Consider the following 18,523-nt stretch of genomic DNA (forward strand, 5'->3'; position numbering starts at 1 on the left):
CTGGCTTATAGTAGGCACCTGTGAAGAATGTGATACAAGGCCGGCCTGTTGCTTAGCTTGAAATATTCACCAAGGCCAACCCTAAATGTAATTCATATTGCAACATGTACTCATGCACACACACTTGTGTGTAAGCACACACGCGCATGCCACACACAGTGCATCAAAGTGAGTTATTAGTCCTATGGAGCAGTGTGAGGCAGGGCTATGAGTAACCCTGGCCATTTGTTAGACAACAACAGTTTACTAATGATGTTTGCTAAAGGTCTGCCTGCTCCCCTTTCACCCTCTGACTCAGCCTCCTGTGCTACCCAGGTCCTGCCTGGGAGGAACAGAGAGGACTGGATAGGTCAGCCTGGACCCCATCTCCTCTCTCTCTCTCTCTCTCTCTCTCCCTCTTTCCTAGGCAACTCATTAGGTCCTACAAATGGCACATCAGCCTCATTGGGGTTAGCCTTAACCCCAAACCCCAGCTAAATTGGCAGGTAATGCTATATTTACTCTGAAGCCTATTGTCCCCTTTAGGAAGCATTTGATAGGCGTTGGGTTCACAGCAGGCATACAGGCCTCCCCTCCCCACCACCATTGCCACCCTCTGCCCCCGCCCCATCTCCTCCAGCCGCCATCCCCATCCTGGGTGGCAGGAGTCAGACAGGAGTTCTGGGCAGAGGGAGTCTGCTGGATGAGGGTGGGCGGGGAGGCTGGGAGTATTCAGTCGTGTTTAGTCTCTGCGGCAGAGGTGAAATGCCATCATTATCCGGCTGCTTATCAAATAAATTGGCAATTACGGGACTTGGAATGCGAGAAAACAGCACATTACTCTTTTTTTTGTGATTACCCAATGCCCTTGATGAGAGATGTGCGAGAGGGAGAGAGAAAGGCCTGAAAGCGTTTGGTATCATAGCCCGCCAGTCAGTGTCCATCGAGGCAGGCAGGCAAATGGGGACAGGAAATAAATCCACTAATATAGATCCACTAATTCACCATGATCATTCTCCCTTATTTGTCCAGTTGTTTTTTCCTGTTGACAGATCCATTCTTTCAAACATCAGCACAGAAGTTTGTGAATTGTAAGTACCATAATTTATGCTCAACTCTCATTAGCAGCTTTATGGCCATAGAAATACTGATGCAGGTCTCTAGAAACGTTCAGTCTAATACTCATATTGACGGCATATACACTGGTCGTGAAAACCGTTTCTGGACATCAGAACAGAGGGGTGTGTCTCTTTGTTAACAACAGCTAGTGCGCGATATCTAATGTTAAGGAAGTCTCAAGTTTTTACTTGCCTGAGTTAGAATACCTTATGATATACTGCAGACCATACTATTTACCAAGAGAGTTTTCATGTATATTTTTTGTAGTCTATTTACCAGCAGAAACCGATGCTGGCATAAGCAAACAAGAAAATGCACATTCAGAGGCTGTGTTTCTCATGGTCAGTAATTTTAATGCAGGGAGAAAAAAATCTGTATTACCTCATTTTCACCAGCATGTTACCCGTGCAACTAGATGCGACTAAACTCTAGTTCACGTTTACTCCACAAAGAAATGCATACAATACCATGCATGAGAGCACCAGCTGTTCCCAACGACTGTATGATCTCGCTCTCCGTAGCCGATGTGAGTAAGACCTTTAAACAGGTTAACATTTACAAGGCCAAATGAAATACCAGGATGCGTACTCAGAGCATGCTGGTTATGGCTCACATCAACAGTAAGTAAGCATTTCACTGTTAGTATACACCTGTTGTTTACGAAGCATGTGACAAATAACATTTGATTTGATTTGATTTTGATTCAGGAGACAGTGCTGATACAGTAGGTGTTTTACTGCTTATATAGGGTGATTCCTCACGAAACTATGACCGAATAAGGCCACAATTTTTTTTATTTTCACAAAATATAATCAAATCGAATGGTCCTTTGGAGGAAGGATTGTTGATGGTTCATTTGTAGGTGCTACAAAGCAAAGATTGGTATCATATGAAGCTTTACTGCTTGCTCTGTAATATGAGTAGTATTTTGATTTCAATAAAACATGTCTTACATTCATTTATGAATATTGAAAAATATACAAATGTTTTATATATATATATTTATTGAACATAATACACTATGGGCATATCAAAGTTCCAGTGGGATCTCTGCTAGTTGGAAAGTTATGGTACATTGTATACAGTGTAATTGGCATAGTAGGCTATGTAACCAATCGCAGCCCTCCTTTTACTTGCATCATTGCACATCCTGCAAATCACCAGCAGTTGGCAACAATTTATTTTATCCATTTTCACCTTCACTCTGTTGGTAATGCGTACAAATTGGATCAGAAGTCTAAAAGTAGCATATATCCCACTTAGAACATTGATATGCCCGTAAAGTAGTCTCGAAAACCCGACCCTATACAACACAGTGACTAGAGTCTGGTTTCAATAATGGATTTGTTTGTCATACAGGATATACGTCACTGCTTATGTCAATAATGGGAAAAAATCACGAGGCAGACATGCCAGAACGTCGCACTTCAGAACCAAGGTTTGCAGGCAAAACCTTTGCAGTGGTTTTAGTTAAGGTAGTTGATGCAAACAAGCCACTTGTGAAATGCACTTAAAAAAAATAACCTCTGTGATCTCCATCTTGCTAGCTACTATTTTGTATTTTAAACAAGATGATAAAGTGACATAGTTCCTCTGTGCCAAAAGAGTCTATCATTAAAACCAGACCCTAGTCACTGCTTTGCCTAGGATCGTGTTTTCGAGACGACCCGTAGAGTATACTATGTTCAACAGTATATTTTACAAATTAGAAAATCATGTTTATATTTTTGAATATTCATAAAGTCATGTAAGAAAATGATTTACATATAAACACTACTCATATTTCAGGGCAAATAGTAAAGCTTCATGTGTGTCCAGATTTCTCTATCTCTATGTTTATGTCAAATGTAAGTGATTCAATATTTATTTTTTTGTTGTACTTTTTACCTCTTTTCTCCCCAATTTCCTGATATCCAATTGGTATTTACAGTCTTTTTCCATCGCTGCAACTTCCATACAGACTCTGGAGAGGCGAAGGTCGAGAGCCATGCGTCCTCCGAAACACGACCCGCCAAGCCACACTGCTTCTTGACACACTGTTCGCTTAACCCGGAAGCCAGCCGCACCAATGTGTCAGAGGAACCATCCTGGCGACCGTGTCAGCGTGCATGCACCCGGCCCGCCACAGCAGTCGCTAGAGCGAGATGGGACAAGGACATCCCAGCCGGCCAAACCCTCCCCTTACATGGACAACGCTGGGCCAATTGTGCGCCGCCTCATGGATTACCCGGTCACAGCCGGCTGCGGCACAGTCCGGTATCAAACCCCTATCTGTAGTGATTTCGTTAACACTGCGTTGCAGTGCTTTAGACCGCGCTTTAGACTGCTTTGCCATTCGGCAATTTCCTTATTTTTACACATGTAAAAGTACAGACACTTCGATCCCGGGCTTTTAAAAACAATACATGTGGGGCTCAAAACAGGTGGGGCGAACACAAGATGTCAAATGGGCTTTGGAATATTTACCAGTTGCAGTTGGGATACAAGTGCAATGTTCTCTTGTTGTTTCAATTCAATTTTTCCCCAAAAAATTGGCAGACTCGAGTGGTTGACACTATCAAACACATAAGTAAGTGGTCACTCCCTATAGGGCTTAGGACCAACAGGTTATTTCAACATAATGTGCAGGTCTGTCTACGTAATGGGCAGGTCTTTCTCACTGTCTGGAAGTTCTGGCTGCTATGATTGGATAGAGCGTGCAAAGCTGATAGAGCGCGATCAGCTCAGCTGCTTTTTCTGGTGTTGGAGGGCACTGAGAGTGGGCATGATGCTAATGCATACCCAACCTTCCAGTAAGTTGTGATGAACTCATTTACAAAACTCTGTTTTGGACTAGACTCACTTTATGACCAAAATTATCCTATTTACACTTTGTAGTAAATTTTAACACTAGAATAAATGTTTCTGGCTCATATCAATGCCACATAGGCCATTTAAAACCAGAGAAGTTGGTTCTAAGGAGCAGTTGACCTTTACATTTTTTCAAACAGCCCTTCTGTGAAGTAGAAATGCTGGTCTTTTTTTGTCCTGGTTTCATTAGGAATCACCCTGTAGCCTTATACTGTTCTCTCCCTGAGCCCACCTGACAGTCCCATAGGTCATATGGAAGTCGTTTGGTTGTAGCTGTGTTAAGACTGGTCAATGGGTGTGCTGTTGCTCAGGACAGTCCTAATAGGACATGGAGTGTTTCCAACCCAAATTCAAATGTGAAAACTGTGGGATCCTGTGGAATTCATCTGTGTCCAACGTCTTAGAACGTTGTTTTGTAATGAAACCTCTGGAAATGATATCTGGAAACATCTAACCTCTCATATCCATGTCAATCTGAGTTTTTTCTGCTGAAATGGAGCAAGAAGAACAGTCTCCCTCCAGGCTGGTAAACCTGAACCTAGTTATTAGTGGCTTTTAATGAATACATGACAGTATATTTGGAATTCCTTCACGCATGTGGCAAAACGATTCTAACTCTCAAATTACCACTTTTGAAAAACGATTAATGTCATATAATATAGTTGTTGTTTTTAATGATTACTGTGATTATTTCATTTGTTCGAACATATGAAGAAACCACAACGTTTTTGCTGGTATTTTGTTTTTCAACCTCCCAGTACTTTTCATGCCCCAGGGTCTAATGAATTTGTATGTATTTCTCCGTGCCTGGCTGTGTACAAAGGGGATCTAGCCCTTACATTGACCAGGTTGTGTAATCTGGTCAAAGCAGGTCTGTGTGACATTGTGTCCATCCCACCTCCTCAGTACATATTTTGATTATTCCCTGACACACTACTGAAAATGAGGTCACAGCCCCCCTATAATTTGAGATATGCTGGCCAATTTGCTCCGACATGGAAGTTGTAATTGCTAGCATCAATTAATTATCCACTTCCAGAGATTTTTTTCCATCCTCTCTCTTTCTTTCTCTCTCTCTCCCCCCTCTCTCTCGCTATGTTTCTCTCTGTCTCTCTATAATTTAAAATGTTCCTTACTAGAGACAATCATTTAGATATGGAAGTCAGAATGTTATACCTATAATTAGTTAATTATTCTAGTATCATCCCCCTAATTTCTCCTGCTCAGTCAGAGATGGGTTGGTTGTCAGTGTGCGAATGTAGGAGAAACAGTAGGAACACAACACACAGGCAGCCACACACACACACACACACACACACACACACACACACACACACACACACACACACACACACACACACACACACACACACACACACACACCAAGCATTTATTTTGACGTTTTGGCTGACTTAAACATGGCTGCCTGCAGAGCAAGCACACACTGAATAAACCTGCCACCTTCCTTTCATGCCCCCTGATGTTACAGTGCCTGGCCTCAAACAACACCCCACAATCATGGAGTCCTATAATGATTTGTAAGTTATCTCAGAGGAACATGCACATGCTCTGATCATGGTATTCTAACACAAACACACTTATAATTTCACAAAAATGTACGATCGGATTGAAATTAGTTAAGTAAAACATTAGAAATCTCAAAAATGACTCATTTTCAGAGTAAGGCAGGGACATTGTATTTATTCATGAAAAAGCCTGGAAGATACTGCTTGTTTACCCAATATTTTCTCAGAAGTTATGAGCTTCCTAACAAGTACACTTGTCTACGAGCACTATTTCGATCTCTCCCTGTGATTCATTATGTCTGTGAACATCATCTAACTATGTACAGCTAGCTAGCTAGAGGACATGGGTCTGAGAAAAAGAAAGAGAGAGATCTTGAACTACCTCTCCTTTAAAGCGGACAGATGAATAGGCTCTCTTGAGGAAGAGGCGAGACGTGGCTTATTTCCGCCTCTAGCGTTTCAATCAATCCCCATCTCTCCCCCCCCTCTCGCTCTCTCTCTCTTGCCCTCTTTCCCTCTCCCTCGTACACTCCCCCGTCTGCTCCGGCGGCGCTCCCTCTCTCTCTCTTCTTGTCTGCTCTGGCTTGTCGTTCAGGGCCTCATAGTCGGGGTGTCAGGAACAGATTGTGACACTTTGTGACACGGCAGTCGGGGAGAATTACGGCGCGCCTCTGTCCCACTGTCATCTCCCGACAGCCAACTGTCCATCAGGGTTTCAGAGATGGGCCCTCTGGTACTGCTCTAAAGTTCTCTTTCTCACACACACACACACACACACACAAAGCTCCACGGGCGCTGGAGAGAACGCCGCCACCGCTCACAAGTTTTTAACAAGCGCCTGGGTGGATCTAATCTTCTAAAATATAATTAGTGGCAGAAAAGCATGATAATGTGACGGTGTGCAGTGACCTCAGAGCAGCCTTTACGTGTCATAGCGGCCTGCCTGCCTGTCGCAGCGTAGTTCATCTCTGCTAATTATTTACTGTAGCTCAGGGCCTCTGCCATCCTTAAAAAAAGGCATTTGGTCATCCTATTTAATACAAAACACCCCATGTGTCATCAATGGAATATTTTGACATTAAGGGATTGCAGGATATCTAATTGAATGTACTGTGTCATATTATTATAATTAAATATAAAGGCTATTTGAATGAAATGAGATGATCACATACTGGTTCAAGCTGACTTGTGCAGGTAGGATATATGAAAGGAGAGACATTCTACTAGAAGATTAATGGATTTCAGTGGTGGTGTTGAATGTCATTGTTGAAGGTTGAAAGTATTGAGTGTCTGAATTCTATCCATATGTTTTCGGGAATTACATAAATAGAATCAGCCTGAATCCATTCTGACTTATCAAGCCTTCGCCACTGCCAGAGCCTCTGCTACACTTGCCAATCCTATTCCATAGAATTTCCACTGAAATTGGGCATGGATCATGGATCGTGGATAATGGATTACGAACAGCCAGCATCACCATCCTGTTTTGCTTTTCCATTCGTGTCACTCTTTGGCTACATATTGCATCCGCACCCCCTGTAACCCAACCACATTTGTTTTGTCAGATCAGGTTCTGGTAGTGGAGCCTCTTCCCTTTGGTTGTGTCCAAAATGGCACCCTATTCCCTATGCAGTGCACTACTTTTGACCAGAGCCCTAAGGGAAGGACCCTTTGTTCTCTTCCTCTCGGTATGGAGGCTGTTCCGGTGGGGTAAGTTGAATAAGTGAAGCCCAAAGGATTCTCTCTTCACAATGGTCTCACTCTGATTGGATGCATGCGGAGGGAGCCCAAGGAGAGAGCACCGGTTGCCATAGCAATGAGAGCAATGTGGGAACAGGGTTGTGTGAGTGAGAAAAAAGGAGGGGAAGAACAAGATGCATTCTTTAGCAGTTGGAAACACACTACATCAACCAACATACCCCCTTCCTCTCTCTCTCAGATAAACACACATATATATACACACACACACACACACACACTCACTCATACACATACAAACTGCATCACGCATACATCTCTCTCTAGACCCCCTGCAGAGAAGCCTGGCTCGAGCCGCATCCTTCAATCACAATGTCTTGGTGGGGGTGCACCTACTGTAGGCCCAGGCTGGAAGCCAGAGAAAACACAATTCAGCTCACCAGGAGCACAGCACATTCCCGGCTCCCCCTCATAAACATGATTACCGGTCGTTCACGACTGGGTATCGCTTACCTCTCCTGGGCCAACAAATCATCATGACCCCTCTTCCCTTCCTTTCCATTGTTCTCCCCTCTTCTGCTCGTCAGAGCACTGTAAATATCACAGACATCTTTCCCTAGACTTTTTATTTTACGGTGTTTGTCTTTAGGACAAATCTAACATTCTCCCACTCCCTGACTTCTCTAATGCTTAGAGTCTACAAGGAATTAAGGAAAACCTACCTGAATAGAGAGTGTGTGTGTGTGTTCGTGTGTGGATGGGTGTATACACTGAGTGTACAAAACATTAGGAACATGACATAGACTGATCAGGTGAACCCAGGTGAAAGCTATGATCCCTTATTGATGTCACTTGCTAAATCCACTTCAAATCAGTCTAGATGAAGGGGAGGAGATGGGTTAAAGACATATTTTTAAGCCTTGAGAGAATTGAGACATGGATGGTTTGTGTATGTGCGCCATTCAGAGGTTGAATGGACAAGACAAGAGATTTAAGTTCCTTTGAATGGGGTATGGTAGTAGGTACCAGGCCCACCGGTTTGTGACAAGAACTGCAACGCTGCTGTGTTTTTCATGCTCAACAGTTTCCCGTGTCTATCAAGAATGGTCCACTACCCAAAACTTGACACAACTGTAGGAAGCGTTGGAGTCAACATGGGCGAGCATCCCTGTGGAACACTTTCGACACCTTGTAGAGTCCATGCCTCAACAAACTGAGGCTGTTCTGAGGGCAAAAAGGGTTGTGGCTCAATATTAGTAAGGTGTTCCTAATGTTTTGTGCACTCAGTGTATATATTCATGTATGTGTGCAAGGGTGTGGGTGGGCATCCTAGGTAAAGGGGGGTGAAACTTTGGCTTTTGGGCATGGGGGGGGGGGGGGGGGGGTTACAGTATGAATGTTTATTGTCTGGGGAGTCCACAACACAGTTCATGGCCCCTCTGTCTCCCCTCTTTCTCTCCTGTATCTCTGGGCCAAACGCAACACTTTCATATACGTCTCCTCTCATGCATGTGATCCTGCTGGGCTTCCCCTATAACAGTCTATCATAGGTCTACTGTGTAATCTACGCTCCGCTTCAGACTGGAGCTGAACCTTTCATCTGTTAACCATGTCAAGTTGATGTCTCGGACAACATCTTAGTATTTTAATACATGACAGGGTTAATGATTTAAAGGTTCTGTTCCAGTGAACAAGCAGTTAGCTGACAGAAATCCTCAAAGAGTGTGTTGGGACTCCAGAAGTATCTTTCAGCCCACTGTTGTTGAAACGTATGAATGAAAGCTGGGGGCTGGACGTGCCGAGCTTGTTGTATAACCAATGCCTCCGTGCCTCTTTTTAGTGATCAGGGAGTAGCCCTGCCTGGCTCCCCCAGCTGGCAGCACTTAGACTCAGTGGATTACTGTACACTGGCTAGAGCAGGGCAGGTGGGGCTGACTTTATCCTTACTAGACCCCCAAGGAAATGACATGCTCTCCGGGTTGTTTAGCTTTCAGCACTCAGTTAATTCATCTGGCTTTATACTGTTGTTGCCTACTACTGTAGCTCTGTGCATGCAGTGCATGAAGTGAAATAATGTGTAGGAGAGAAGAAGAAAGAGGTAGTGGGCTAGGCATGGAAAACTCATTTGTTGTCCTTAGTATTATGCTAGGAATGTCGGGAGAGATTTTCGGTCTTACGTTCTGAGAACGATCTGATATTATGTTTTAAATGGGTTTTGAGTTGAGCCCAGTGTTTCTCCGTTTTGACAGGCTCCACTTTACAAGGCTGTCCATGTGTATTAGGCCAGTGTTTTTTCTCTGCTTGGGAGAAGGGCATGTTCTGTCTTATTCAGGGCCTGCGAGGCTGACTGGATTGCTATGAGGCTTTGGATGGGAGAAGGGCATGTTCTGTCTTATTCAGGGCCTGCGAGGCTGACTGGATTATTATGAGGCTTTGGATGGGAGAAGGGCATGTTCTGTCTTATTCAGGGCCTGCGAGGCTGACTGGATTACTCTGAGGCTTTGGATGGGAGAAGGTCATGTTCTGTCTTATTCAGGGCCTGCGAGGCTGACTGGATTACTGTGAGGCTTTGGATGGGAGAAGGGCATGTTCTGTCTTATTCAGGGCCTGCGAGGCTGACTGGATTACTGTGAGGCTTTGGATGGGAGAAGGGCATGTTCTGTCTTATTCAGGGCCTGCGAGGCTGACTGGATTACTATGAGGCTTTGGATGGGAGAAGGGCATGTTCTGTCTTATTCAGGGCCTGCGAGGCTGACTGGATTACTGTGAGGCTTTGGATGGGAGAAGGGCATGTTCTGTCTTATTCAGGGCCTGCGAGGCTGACTGGATTATTATGAGGCTTTGGATGGGAGAAGGGCATGTTCTGTCTTATTCAGGGCCTGCGAGGCTGACTGGATTACTATGAGGCTTTGGATGGGAGAAGGGCATGTTCTGTCTTATTCAGGGCCTGCGAGGCTGACTGGATTATTATGAGGCTTTGGATGTCACATCACTTCTATTTTAGAAGCCAGCGTAATTTCCCTTAAACCATAAGGCAAATAAATAAAATAAAGAAATATATCGATAAGAAAAAAAGCCCCCGGAATTATAGTTTTCAGAAGATTTTTCCAGCGACATTATTTCCCTCATGTCACTGGCGTATTTGGAGTCAGAATGGAATTGCCAGCAGTGAAAAAGCAAGACAAAAGGTTCACGAGAAGAGAAATACAATTTTCATTGGTTTCTGCTCCCGTGGGCATCCAGTAAATAGAGGCTTCCAGCAATTAGAAACAGTTATGTGGAATACATTTTTTCTCTCCCATTGTTAAGAATTGCTTTTAAGGCTCACTTATCCATCTGCAATCTAGATGTCAGACCCCAGGAATCCGAAGGATGGCTGCTGTGATGTCATATTTTATGATACACGAGGGCTAGCTGAGGCCTCCCTATCCCTGGCCCTCCCACCGTCTTTGTTTATTTCCCATCTCTCTCGGAGATTCAGTTTAATATGTGCTCCTGTTTATACAGTATGTTTCCTTAAGTCTAATTATCATGCTTTGTTCGGAGCAGCTAGCTGAAGCCTCACAATTAACTGGAGCCAGTGTGTGGTTTTAGGTAGGTGAGATTGGTTTCTGCCATTTTGGATATTATTTGTGAGGTTGGGAGCTCTGTGTTAGGATGGAAAGATTCTCAGTGATGCCACTTATGCCTCCTTCTTAGAGTTCTTATATTTGTTGGTGGCAGAAAATCTAGTATAAAGACAAATTCACAAATCCATTACAAATCACCATACTGTCATTTTAAGTACTTTGGTGGACATTTTTGAAATATGTTTTCCTGGATTACAGATCAGTGGAGAACTAAGAAGGCTTAATTGATTTATTCTGCTGGGTTTCTGCTGTCATTCTTCTGGCCTATGTTCTGTATTTGGGAGTTGGCTCGCTTCAAGAAAGGATATGTCAAACACCTCCTCTGTCTGTGGTGTCAAGCTCTTTTGAACAAGTCATCTTTGAAAGTGTCATCATCATAGGTTGTGTTGTCAAATGTGCTTGGAAAGGCACTTTCTTAAACCCCTGATTTGGTGTTTTCCAGACTCCAAATAACATTGTTGAGTAAATTATACACATTAGATGCATCACAGTGTGTAAATGTTCTGTCATAATTGTGTTGGAAGTATATTAGTATTTTAGCTACTCTTTAAGCTACACAAACCGAGATGCAACTCCTAACAACTCAACATTTGGTCACACTTCAAAAAAATCTGTACAGAACCAAAGTACATTACAGTATGTAGAATATCCTAAAGTAGATAGTAGTGACAGTTATGATACTAAACAAATCTCCTTTGAACTATAATCAGCATCCTTCTCTACTGAACGAGCATTTGCTTAATCTCATTCAACTGTACTGTACATTTCATAGTACTGTAAGTTATTTATACATGATTCATTTCCAAAAACAATAGTCTTTCATCCAGCGCTGTCCTGTCATGTCGGCAGGAAGATTTACACACAAACACACAGACAAACACACGCACGCACGCACACACACACACACACACACACACACACACACACACACACACACACACACACACACACACACACACACACACACACACACACACACACACACACACACACACAGCTCAGGCAGGTGTTTAAGCGGCTTCCTGTCCTCTCCTTATCATCCTACACAAGCCTTCATCCTACTTGTCACACAACCCCATTTGATTACGGTCGATATTGACACAGAAATTGAATAAGTGTATGCAATAAGAAGATTAAGGCTTCCGAAGAGGCGTGTGATGTGTGTGTCCCATTCACTCTTGATGAGGAGCATTGAGCCCCTTTAGAGACGTGACTGGATTTCATACACATAGGTAATCCCATCTCTGGCTGCAGCGCGACGACAACGTGTAAATAGAAAAGAAGGACAGAGATTAATCTGCCAGCCGTCTTTAATGGAATGACAGCAGTCTGGCATCAAGCAGGGGTGAAATTGCATCCAGTCCTTTGTTGGAAAATCGTTCCACATTAATCAGAAATTCGCTTCCCCCTCTCTATTCATCATGTACAAACGTCCCTCAACCCTTCTTCCACCCTCTCTCCTTTCCTCCTTTCTTCCCTCCTTCCCTCCCTATCTTAATATATTACAGGTCATGCTTTCCAGATCATGATTTCAGCTCCAATAAACCGATAAACATATATGAAATTCATCTTGTTTATCACTCCTACCACTACACACAGCTAGCTACCATTCATTAACTCATCTTTCTTCTCACTGACCTTATGTAACATGGTTAAGAGGGGGAATTCCAAAGCATTAGACCTGAGTTGGCGTTCCCCACCTCCTTCATTGATGATTGCCTTTAGTACAGGAGATGAATGAGGATTATCAGGATAATTCATGGCCATGTTTATTTGTGATGCTGTATATCGAGGAAAACCACCCAGTTAAGGATGAAAAGATGATTGTATTAAGACCTCTGTCACAAACGTTGTCCCGCTATCCTATTAGCAATTTGCCAAATTTAGCTAGTTATCTTTATTTAATGATGTTCAAAATAGAAGTAAATCTGGTATAGGATTGTTTTGGTGGGTCCACAGAGAGAATCTAGTGAATGTTGCCATATACTGTGAACTAGTAGAACATTAAAGAAACCAAATTAGATACCAATAGATAACCTCAACTCAGAAAAAAGAGAAACATCCTCTCACTGTCAACTGCATTTATTTTCAGCTAACTTAACATGCGTAAATATTTGTATGAACATAACAAGATTCAACAACTCAGACATAAACTGAACAAGTTCCACAAACATGTGACTAACAGAAATGGAATAATGTGTCCCTGAACAAAGGGGGGGTCAAAATCAAAAGTAACAATCAGTATCTGGTGTGGCCACCAGCTGCATTAAGTACTGCAGTGCATCTCCTCCTCATGGACTGCACCAGATATGCCAGTTCCTGCACCAGATATGCCAGAAAGGAGGAAAGTAGAGAGGGTGGGATGTTACCCCAATCTTCCACCAAGGCACCTGCAAGTTCCCAGACATTTCTGGGGGGAATGGCCCTAGCCCTCACCCTCCAATCCATCAGGTCCCAGACATGTTCAATGGGATTGAGATCCGGGCTCTTCTCTGGCCATGGCAGAAGACTGACATTCCTGTCTTGCAGGAAATCACGCACAGAACGAGCAGTATGGCGGGTGGCATTGTCATGCTGTAGGGTCAGGTCAGGATGAGCCTGCAGGAAGCGTACCACATGAAGGAGGAGGATGTCTTCCCTGTAGCACAGCATTGAGGTTGCCTGCAATGACAACAAGCTCAGTCCGATGATGCTGTGACACCCCGCCCCAGACCACGACGGACCCTCCACCTCCAAATCGATGCCGCTCCAGAGTACAGGCCTTGGTGTAACGCTCATTCCTTCGACGATAAATGTGAATCCTACCATCACCCCTGGTGAGACAAAACCACGACTCGTCAGTGAAGAGCACTTTTTGCCAGTCCTATCTGATCCAGCAACGGTAGGTTTGTGCCCATAGGCGACGTTGTTGCCGGTGATGTCTGGTGAGGACCTGCCTTACAACAGGCCTACAAGCCCTCAGTCCAGCCTCTCTCAGCCTATTGCAGACAGTCTGAGCACTGATGGAGGGATTGCGCGTTCCTGGAGTAACTCGGGCAGTTGTTGTTGCAATCCTGTACCTGTCCCGCAGGTGTGATGTTCGGATGTACCTATCCTGTACAGGTGTTGTTACACATGGTCTGCCACTGCGAGAATGATCAGCTGTCTGTCCTGTCTCCCTGTAGTGCTGTCTTAGGCATCTCACAGTACGGACATTGCAATTTATTGCCTTGGCCACATCTGCCATCCTCATGCCTCCTTTCAGCATGCCTAAGGAACATTCACACATATGAGCAGGGACCCCGGGCATGTTTCTTTTGGTGTTTTTCAGAGTCAGTAGAAAGGCCTCTTTAGTGTCCTACGTTTTCATAACTGTGACCTTAATTGCCTATCGTCTGTATTTGTCTTAACGACCGTTCCACAGGTGCATGTTCATTAATTGTTTATGGTTAATTGAACAAGCATGGGAAACAGTGTTTAAACCCTTTACAATGAAACTCTGAAGTTATGTGGATTTTTACGAATTATCTTTGAAAGACTGGGTCCTGAACAAGGGCCGATTCTTTTTTTCTGAGTTTAAATTACTTTAAGTGAGCTAATAACTATAATTAAGCAGTTTGTCTAGAGAGCATTAATATATCTATAGCCTAACAGACAGTTTGTAATGCATTATAGTGTTGTGGTGCATGTGCATTCAATCCAATTACACTATTGGCTCTGACTTATTTAAAGTGTCACCCTGGCCGTGTTGGGGCCACAGAGAGAGGTCAAAGGGCAGCGCAGGGCCACACAAGCCAGGGGATTGGACAGGATTAACCCAGGTTTGTCACTCGGACCCTGGCTCCCACCTGCCCTTCCCAGAATTAGCCAGGCATTAGCTAGCCTCTGCCAGGGTCATCTGATTCCAAGCCTCCCCCTCTATCCAATTAGGACCTTATCTCCCTGGCCAAATGAGATCAATAAAGTGAAGGCTTGCCCAGAGAAGTTGTGACAATCAACAGCAGGGAGATCACATGGGGGTAGAACACTGCTGGTTGTCTTGGAAGAGAGAGAGAGTATACTGTATACTTCAGTATGCTGTGATGATGAGCTTATGCTGCCTAGTAGTACTGTTTCTGACCTATCCTTTGTGTTTGTGGACATCCTGGTGGTGTAATGCATTTAGAGTTTTCTTTGTGCTTTTCATTCTCAAGTGCAGCCACTTTAGGTTGTTGGGTATTGTGAATAATTAGAGTTTTGCCTCTTATCGTGGATGAATTTACACTGCTGATTTCTGATGACTAAAAGGTACTGCAGAGTAACAACGTCGCAGTAATTGCTTTTTATACATAATGCATGTAAAAGCCACTTTTAAGCGTTATACAATGGGTTGGAGAGCAACCCTTTACGGCTAATGTAGGCCACTGTTAATTTCCTTGTCAATTAGGGTAAAAACGAATGTTTGACGTTTCTAGATGTAATTAGGAAAATAATGAACCTCTACACACGCCCCATGAAAGCAGTCCATTTAGTTCTTCCCCTTCCTTGTCCTCTGTTCTTGAAATGGACTCATTGTGACTCCGGATGAGTTTTAGCGTGAAAGAGGGTCCTGATTAAATGGACAATTTTTCTTAATGGGAAATTACATTTTAGGGGCATTATTCTGTTTTAGTGCAGTTCCCCATCATTTAATTACATTTCTGTGCACTTAGCACAGTGTTACAATATCTAAACCTGCTTTGAATGTCTCCAGACTTTGAACCTCACAGAAATAATAATTGCAAATGTTCAACTCTTTTTTCATTCTTTCCCCTCGCTGTAATAAGTAGCAATTTTAATGTTCGGAAATCGTCCCCAAATCAATTTCTATGATTCAATGACTAACAATTATACATGTTCTAAGGGGGCGGGATTCATTTAAACATGTGCCCTCAAAATGGAGGAAGCATAGAGAAAAAATATATTGTAAGCAGCCCTTCATATTTACTTCTACAATGCTGACACTCTTCCAGTGATTGTATGGTGTGTCCCACAGCCATCTGGCTGAAGGCTCAGTGGGTTGAACAGGGACCCATTCCATTGAATTCATGGCTGGACATTCTCCTCATAGCATTCTGAACATGTGCTTGAATTGGAGAACAATAGGTACAGTTGTCGGAAGTCGGAAGTTTACATACACCTTAGCCAAATATATTTAAACTCAGCTTTTCACAATTCCTGACATTTAATCCTAGTAAAAATTCCCTGTTTTAGGTCAGTTAGGATCACCATTTTATTTTAAGAATGTGAAATGTCAGAATAATAGTAGAGAGAATGATTTATTTCAGCTTTTATTTATTTCATCACATTCCCAGTGGATCAGAAGTTTACATACACTCAATTAGTATTTGGTAGCATTGCCTTTAAATTGTTTAATTTGGGTGAAACGTTTCAGATAGCCTTCCACAAGCTTCCCACAATAACTTGGGTGAATTTTGGCCCATTCCTTCTGACAGAGCTGATGTAACTGAGTCAGGTTTGTAGGCCTCCTTGCTCTCACACGCTTTTTCAGTTCTGGCCACAAATTTTCTATAGAATTAAGGTCAGGGCTTTGTGATGGCGACTCCAACACCTTGACTTTGTTGTCCTTAAGCCATTTTGCCACAACCTTGGAAGTATGCTTGGGGTCATTGTCCATTTGGAAGACCCCTTTGCAACCAAGCTTTGACTTTCTGACTGATGTCTTGAGATGTTGCTTCAATATATCCACATAATTTGTCTGCCTCATGATGCAATCTATTTTGTGAAGTGCACCAGTCCCTCCTGCAGCAAAGCACCCCCACAACATGATGCTGCCACCCCCGTGCTTCACGGTTGGGATGCTGTTCTTGGGCTTGCAAGCCTCCCCCTTTTTCCTCCAAACATAACAATGGCCATTATGGCCAAACAGTTCTAGTTTTTTTTATCAGACCAGAGGACATTTCTCCAAAAAGTATGATCTTTGTTCCCATGTGCAGTTGCAAACCGTAGTCTGGCTTTTTTATGGCGGTTTTGGAGCAGTGGCTTCTTCCTTTCAGGTTATGTCGATATAGGACTCGTTTTACTGTGGATATAGATACCTTTGTACCTGTTTCCTTCAGCATCTTCACAAGGTCCTTTGTTGTTGTTCTGAGATTGATTTGCACTTTTCATACCAAAGTACGTTCATTTCTAGGAGACAGAACGCGTCTCCTTCCTGAGCGGTATGACGGCTGCGTGGTCCCATGGTGTTTATACTTGCATACTATTGTTTGTACAGATAAACGTGGTACCTTCAGGCATTTGGAAAATGCGCCCAAGGATGAACCAGACTTGTCTACAATTTTTTTTCTGAGGTCTTGGCTGATTTCTTTTGATTTTCCCATGATGTCAAGCAAAGAGGCACTGAGTTTAAAGGTAGGCCTTGAAATACATCCACAGGTACACCTACTATTGACTCAAATGATGTCAATTAGTCTATCAGAAGCTTCTGAAGCCATGACATAATTTCCTGCAATTTTCCAAGCTATTTAAAGGCACAGTCAACTTAGTGTATGTAAACCTCTGACCCACTGGAATTGTGATACAGTGAATTATAAATGAAATAATCTGTCTGTTAACAATTGTTGGAAAAATGGTGTCCCAACCGACTTTTTTGTTTGGGCAAATCTGATCTGTGAGAATATCTAAGGGGCTTTTATATAATTATAATGAAGGCTTAATAATAGTATTAATAATAATAATTGTTTTATTTAAAAAATAACAAGATTTTGAAGATGATTTAATTTTCAAAAAACTGAAAGTGAGCGATTGTAATTTGATTAAAGGCCAAAACACAGATGACACTGGTCCAATTGTGTGTCACCCTATGGGATTCCCAGCCTGGATTCGAACCAGGGACTGTGTTGATGCCTCTTGCACTGAGATGCAGCGCCTTAGACCACTGCGCCACTTGGGAGCCATGACCATTATGACCAATATATATTGTCCTGCTAATAGCCCATCCTAGAAACGTTGTTTGCAGAATTCACAGCCTGCTACGTATGTGAAAAACAGGGTTAATAATAATACTTTTCCCCCCTTCCACTTGTTAAAGGTTCCAATTGATTATGTTTTTTAATGAGGGTAAATCATCAGTAAAGATAGAGTAGAGGAGTGGGCCTAGGCAGCTACCTTGAGGAACACCACAGTGTTCTCTGTATGAATTCTAGAAACCCGTTATCACACCATTACATGATAAATAATCCTGCATTTGCACTGATTTTATCTCTCAATAATTTAATTAAAACAGGCAGCAAGCTTATAGGATGACTATTAGGACCAGTGAAGTCAGATGTTGTATCCTTATGTAGTGGAATGACCTAGGACACTTTCCAGATTTCAGTGCACACCCCACAAACACCAAGCACCTTAAAAAATGCCAAATGTGGTTTCCTTTAAGTCTAGGCAATTTGCTGTCAAGATTATCTGTACCTGGTGACTTATCGTCAGTAAAAGACAGCTGCATCCATTCAACCTGAAATTCAAACTTGCAATGATTATCATTCATGACACAATCTATAAGTGTATACAGTGGTTGCTCAACTAAAAGTTTTGAGATTATGCTGCGGGATTTAAAGGTAATTTGTGGTTTAGTACGTTCCTCGCAACAGGGAGCATGAATGATAATGGTCTAAGATCAAAGTGGACTTTAATTTGCTTCCAGATTCGGAATGTGCTATGTATAATAGGATTGTTACCATAAATTGACATCTCCAGATTGACAGG

General features: G+C 42.9%; 1 protein-coding gene and 1 pseudogene across 15 annotated transcripts in view; one reads left to right on the plus strand and one right to left on the minus strand.

Moving 5' to 3' along the window:
- Nucleotides 1-18,523, plus strand: part of LOC110533651 (activator of transcription and developmental regulator AUTS2) — a 462,000-nt gene that overhangs the window by 189,755 nt on the left and 253,722 nt on the right. The gene's annotated exons all lie outside the window — the stretch shown is intronic.
- LOC149979990 (uncharacterized) lies at nt 13,384-14,090 on the minus strand (annotated as a pseudogene).

This window comes from Oncorhynchus mykiss, chromosome 10 (genome assembly GCF_057628025.1).
Source record: "Oncorhynchus mykiss isolate SJ-2025 chromosome 10, ASM5762802v1, whole genome shotgun sequence".
In the NCBI taxonomy this organism is placed as follows: Eukaryota; Metazoa; Chordata; class Actinopteri; order Salmoniformes; family Salmonidae; genus Oncorhynchus; species Oncorhynchus mykiss.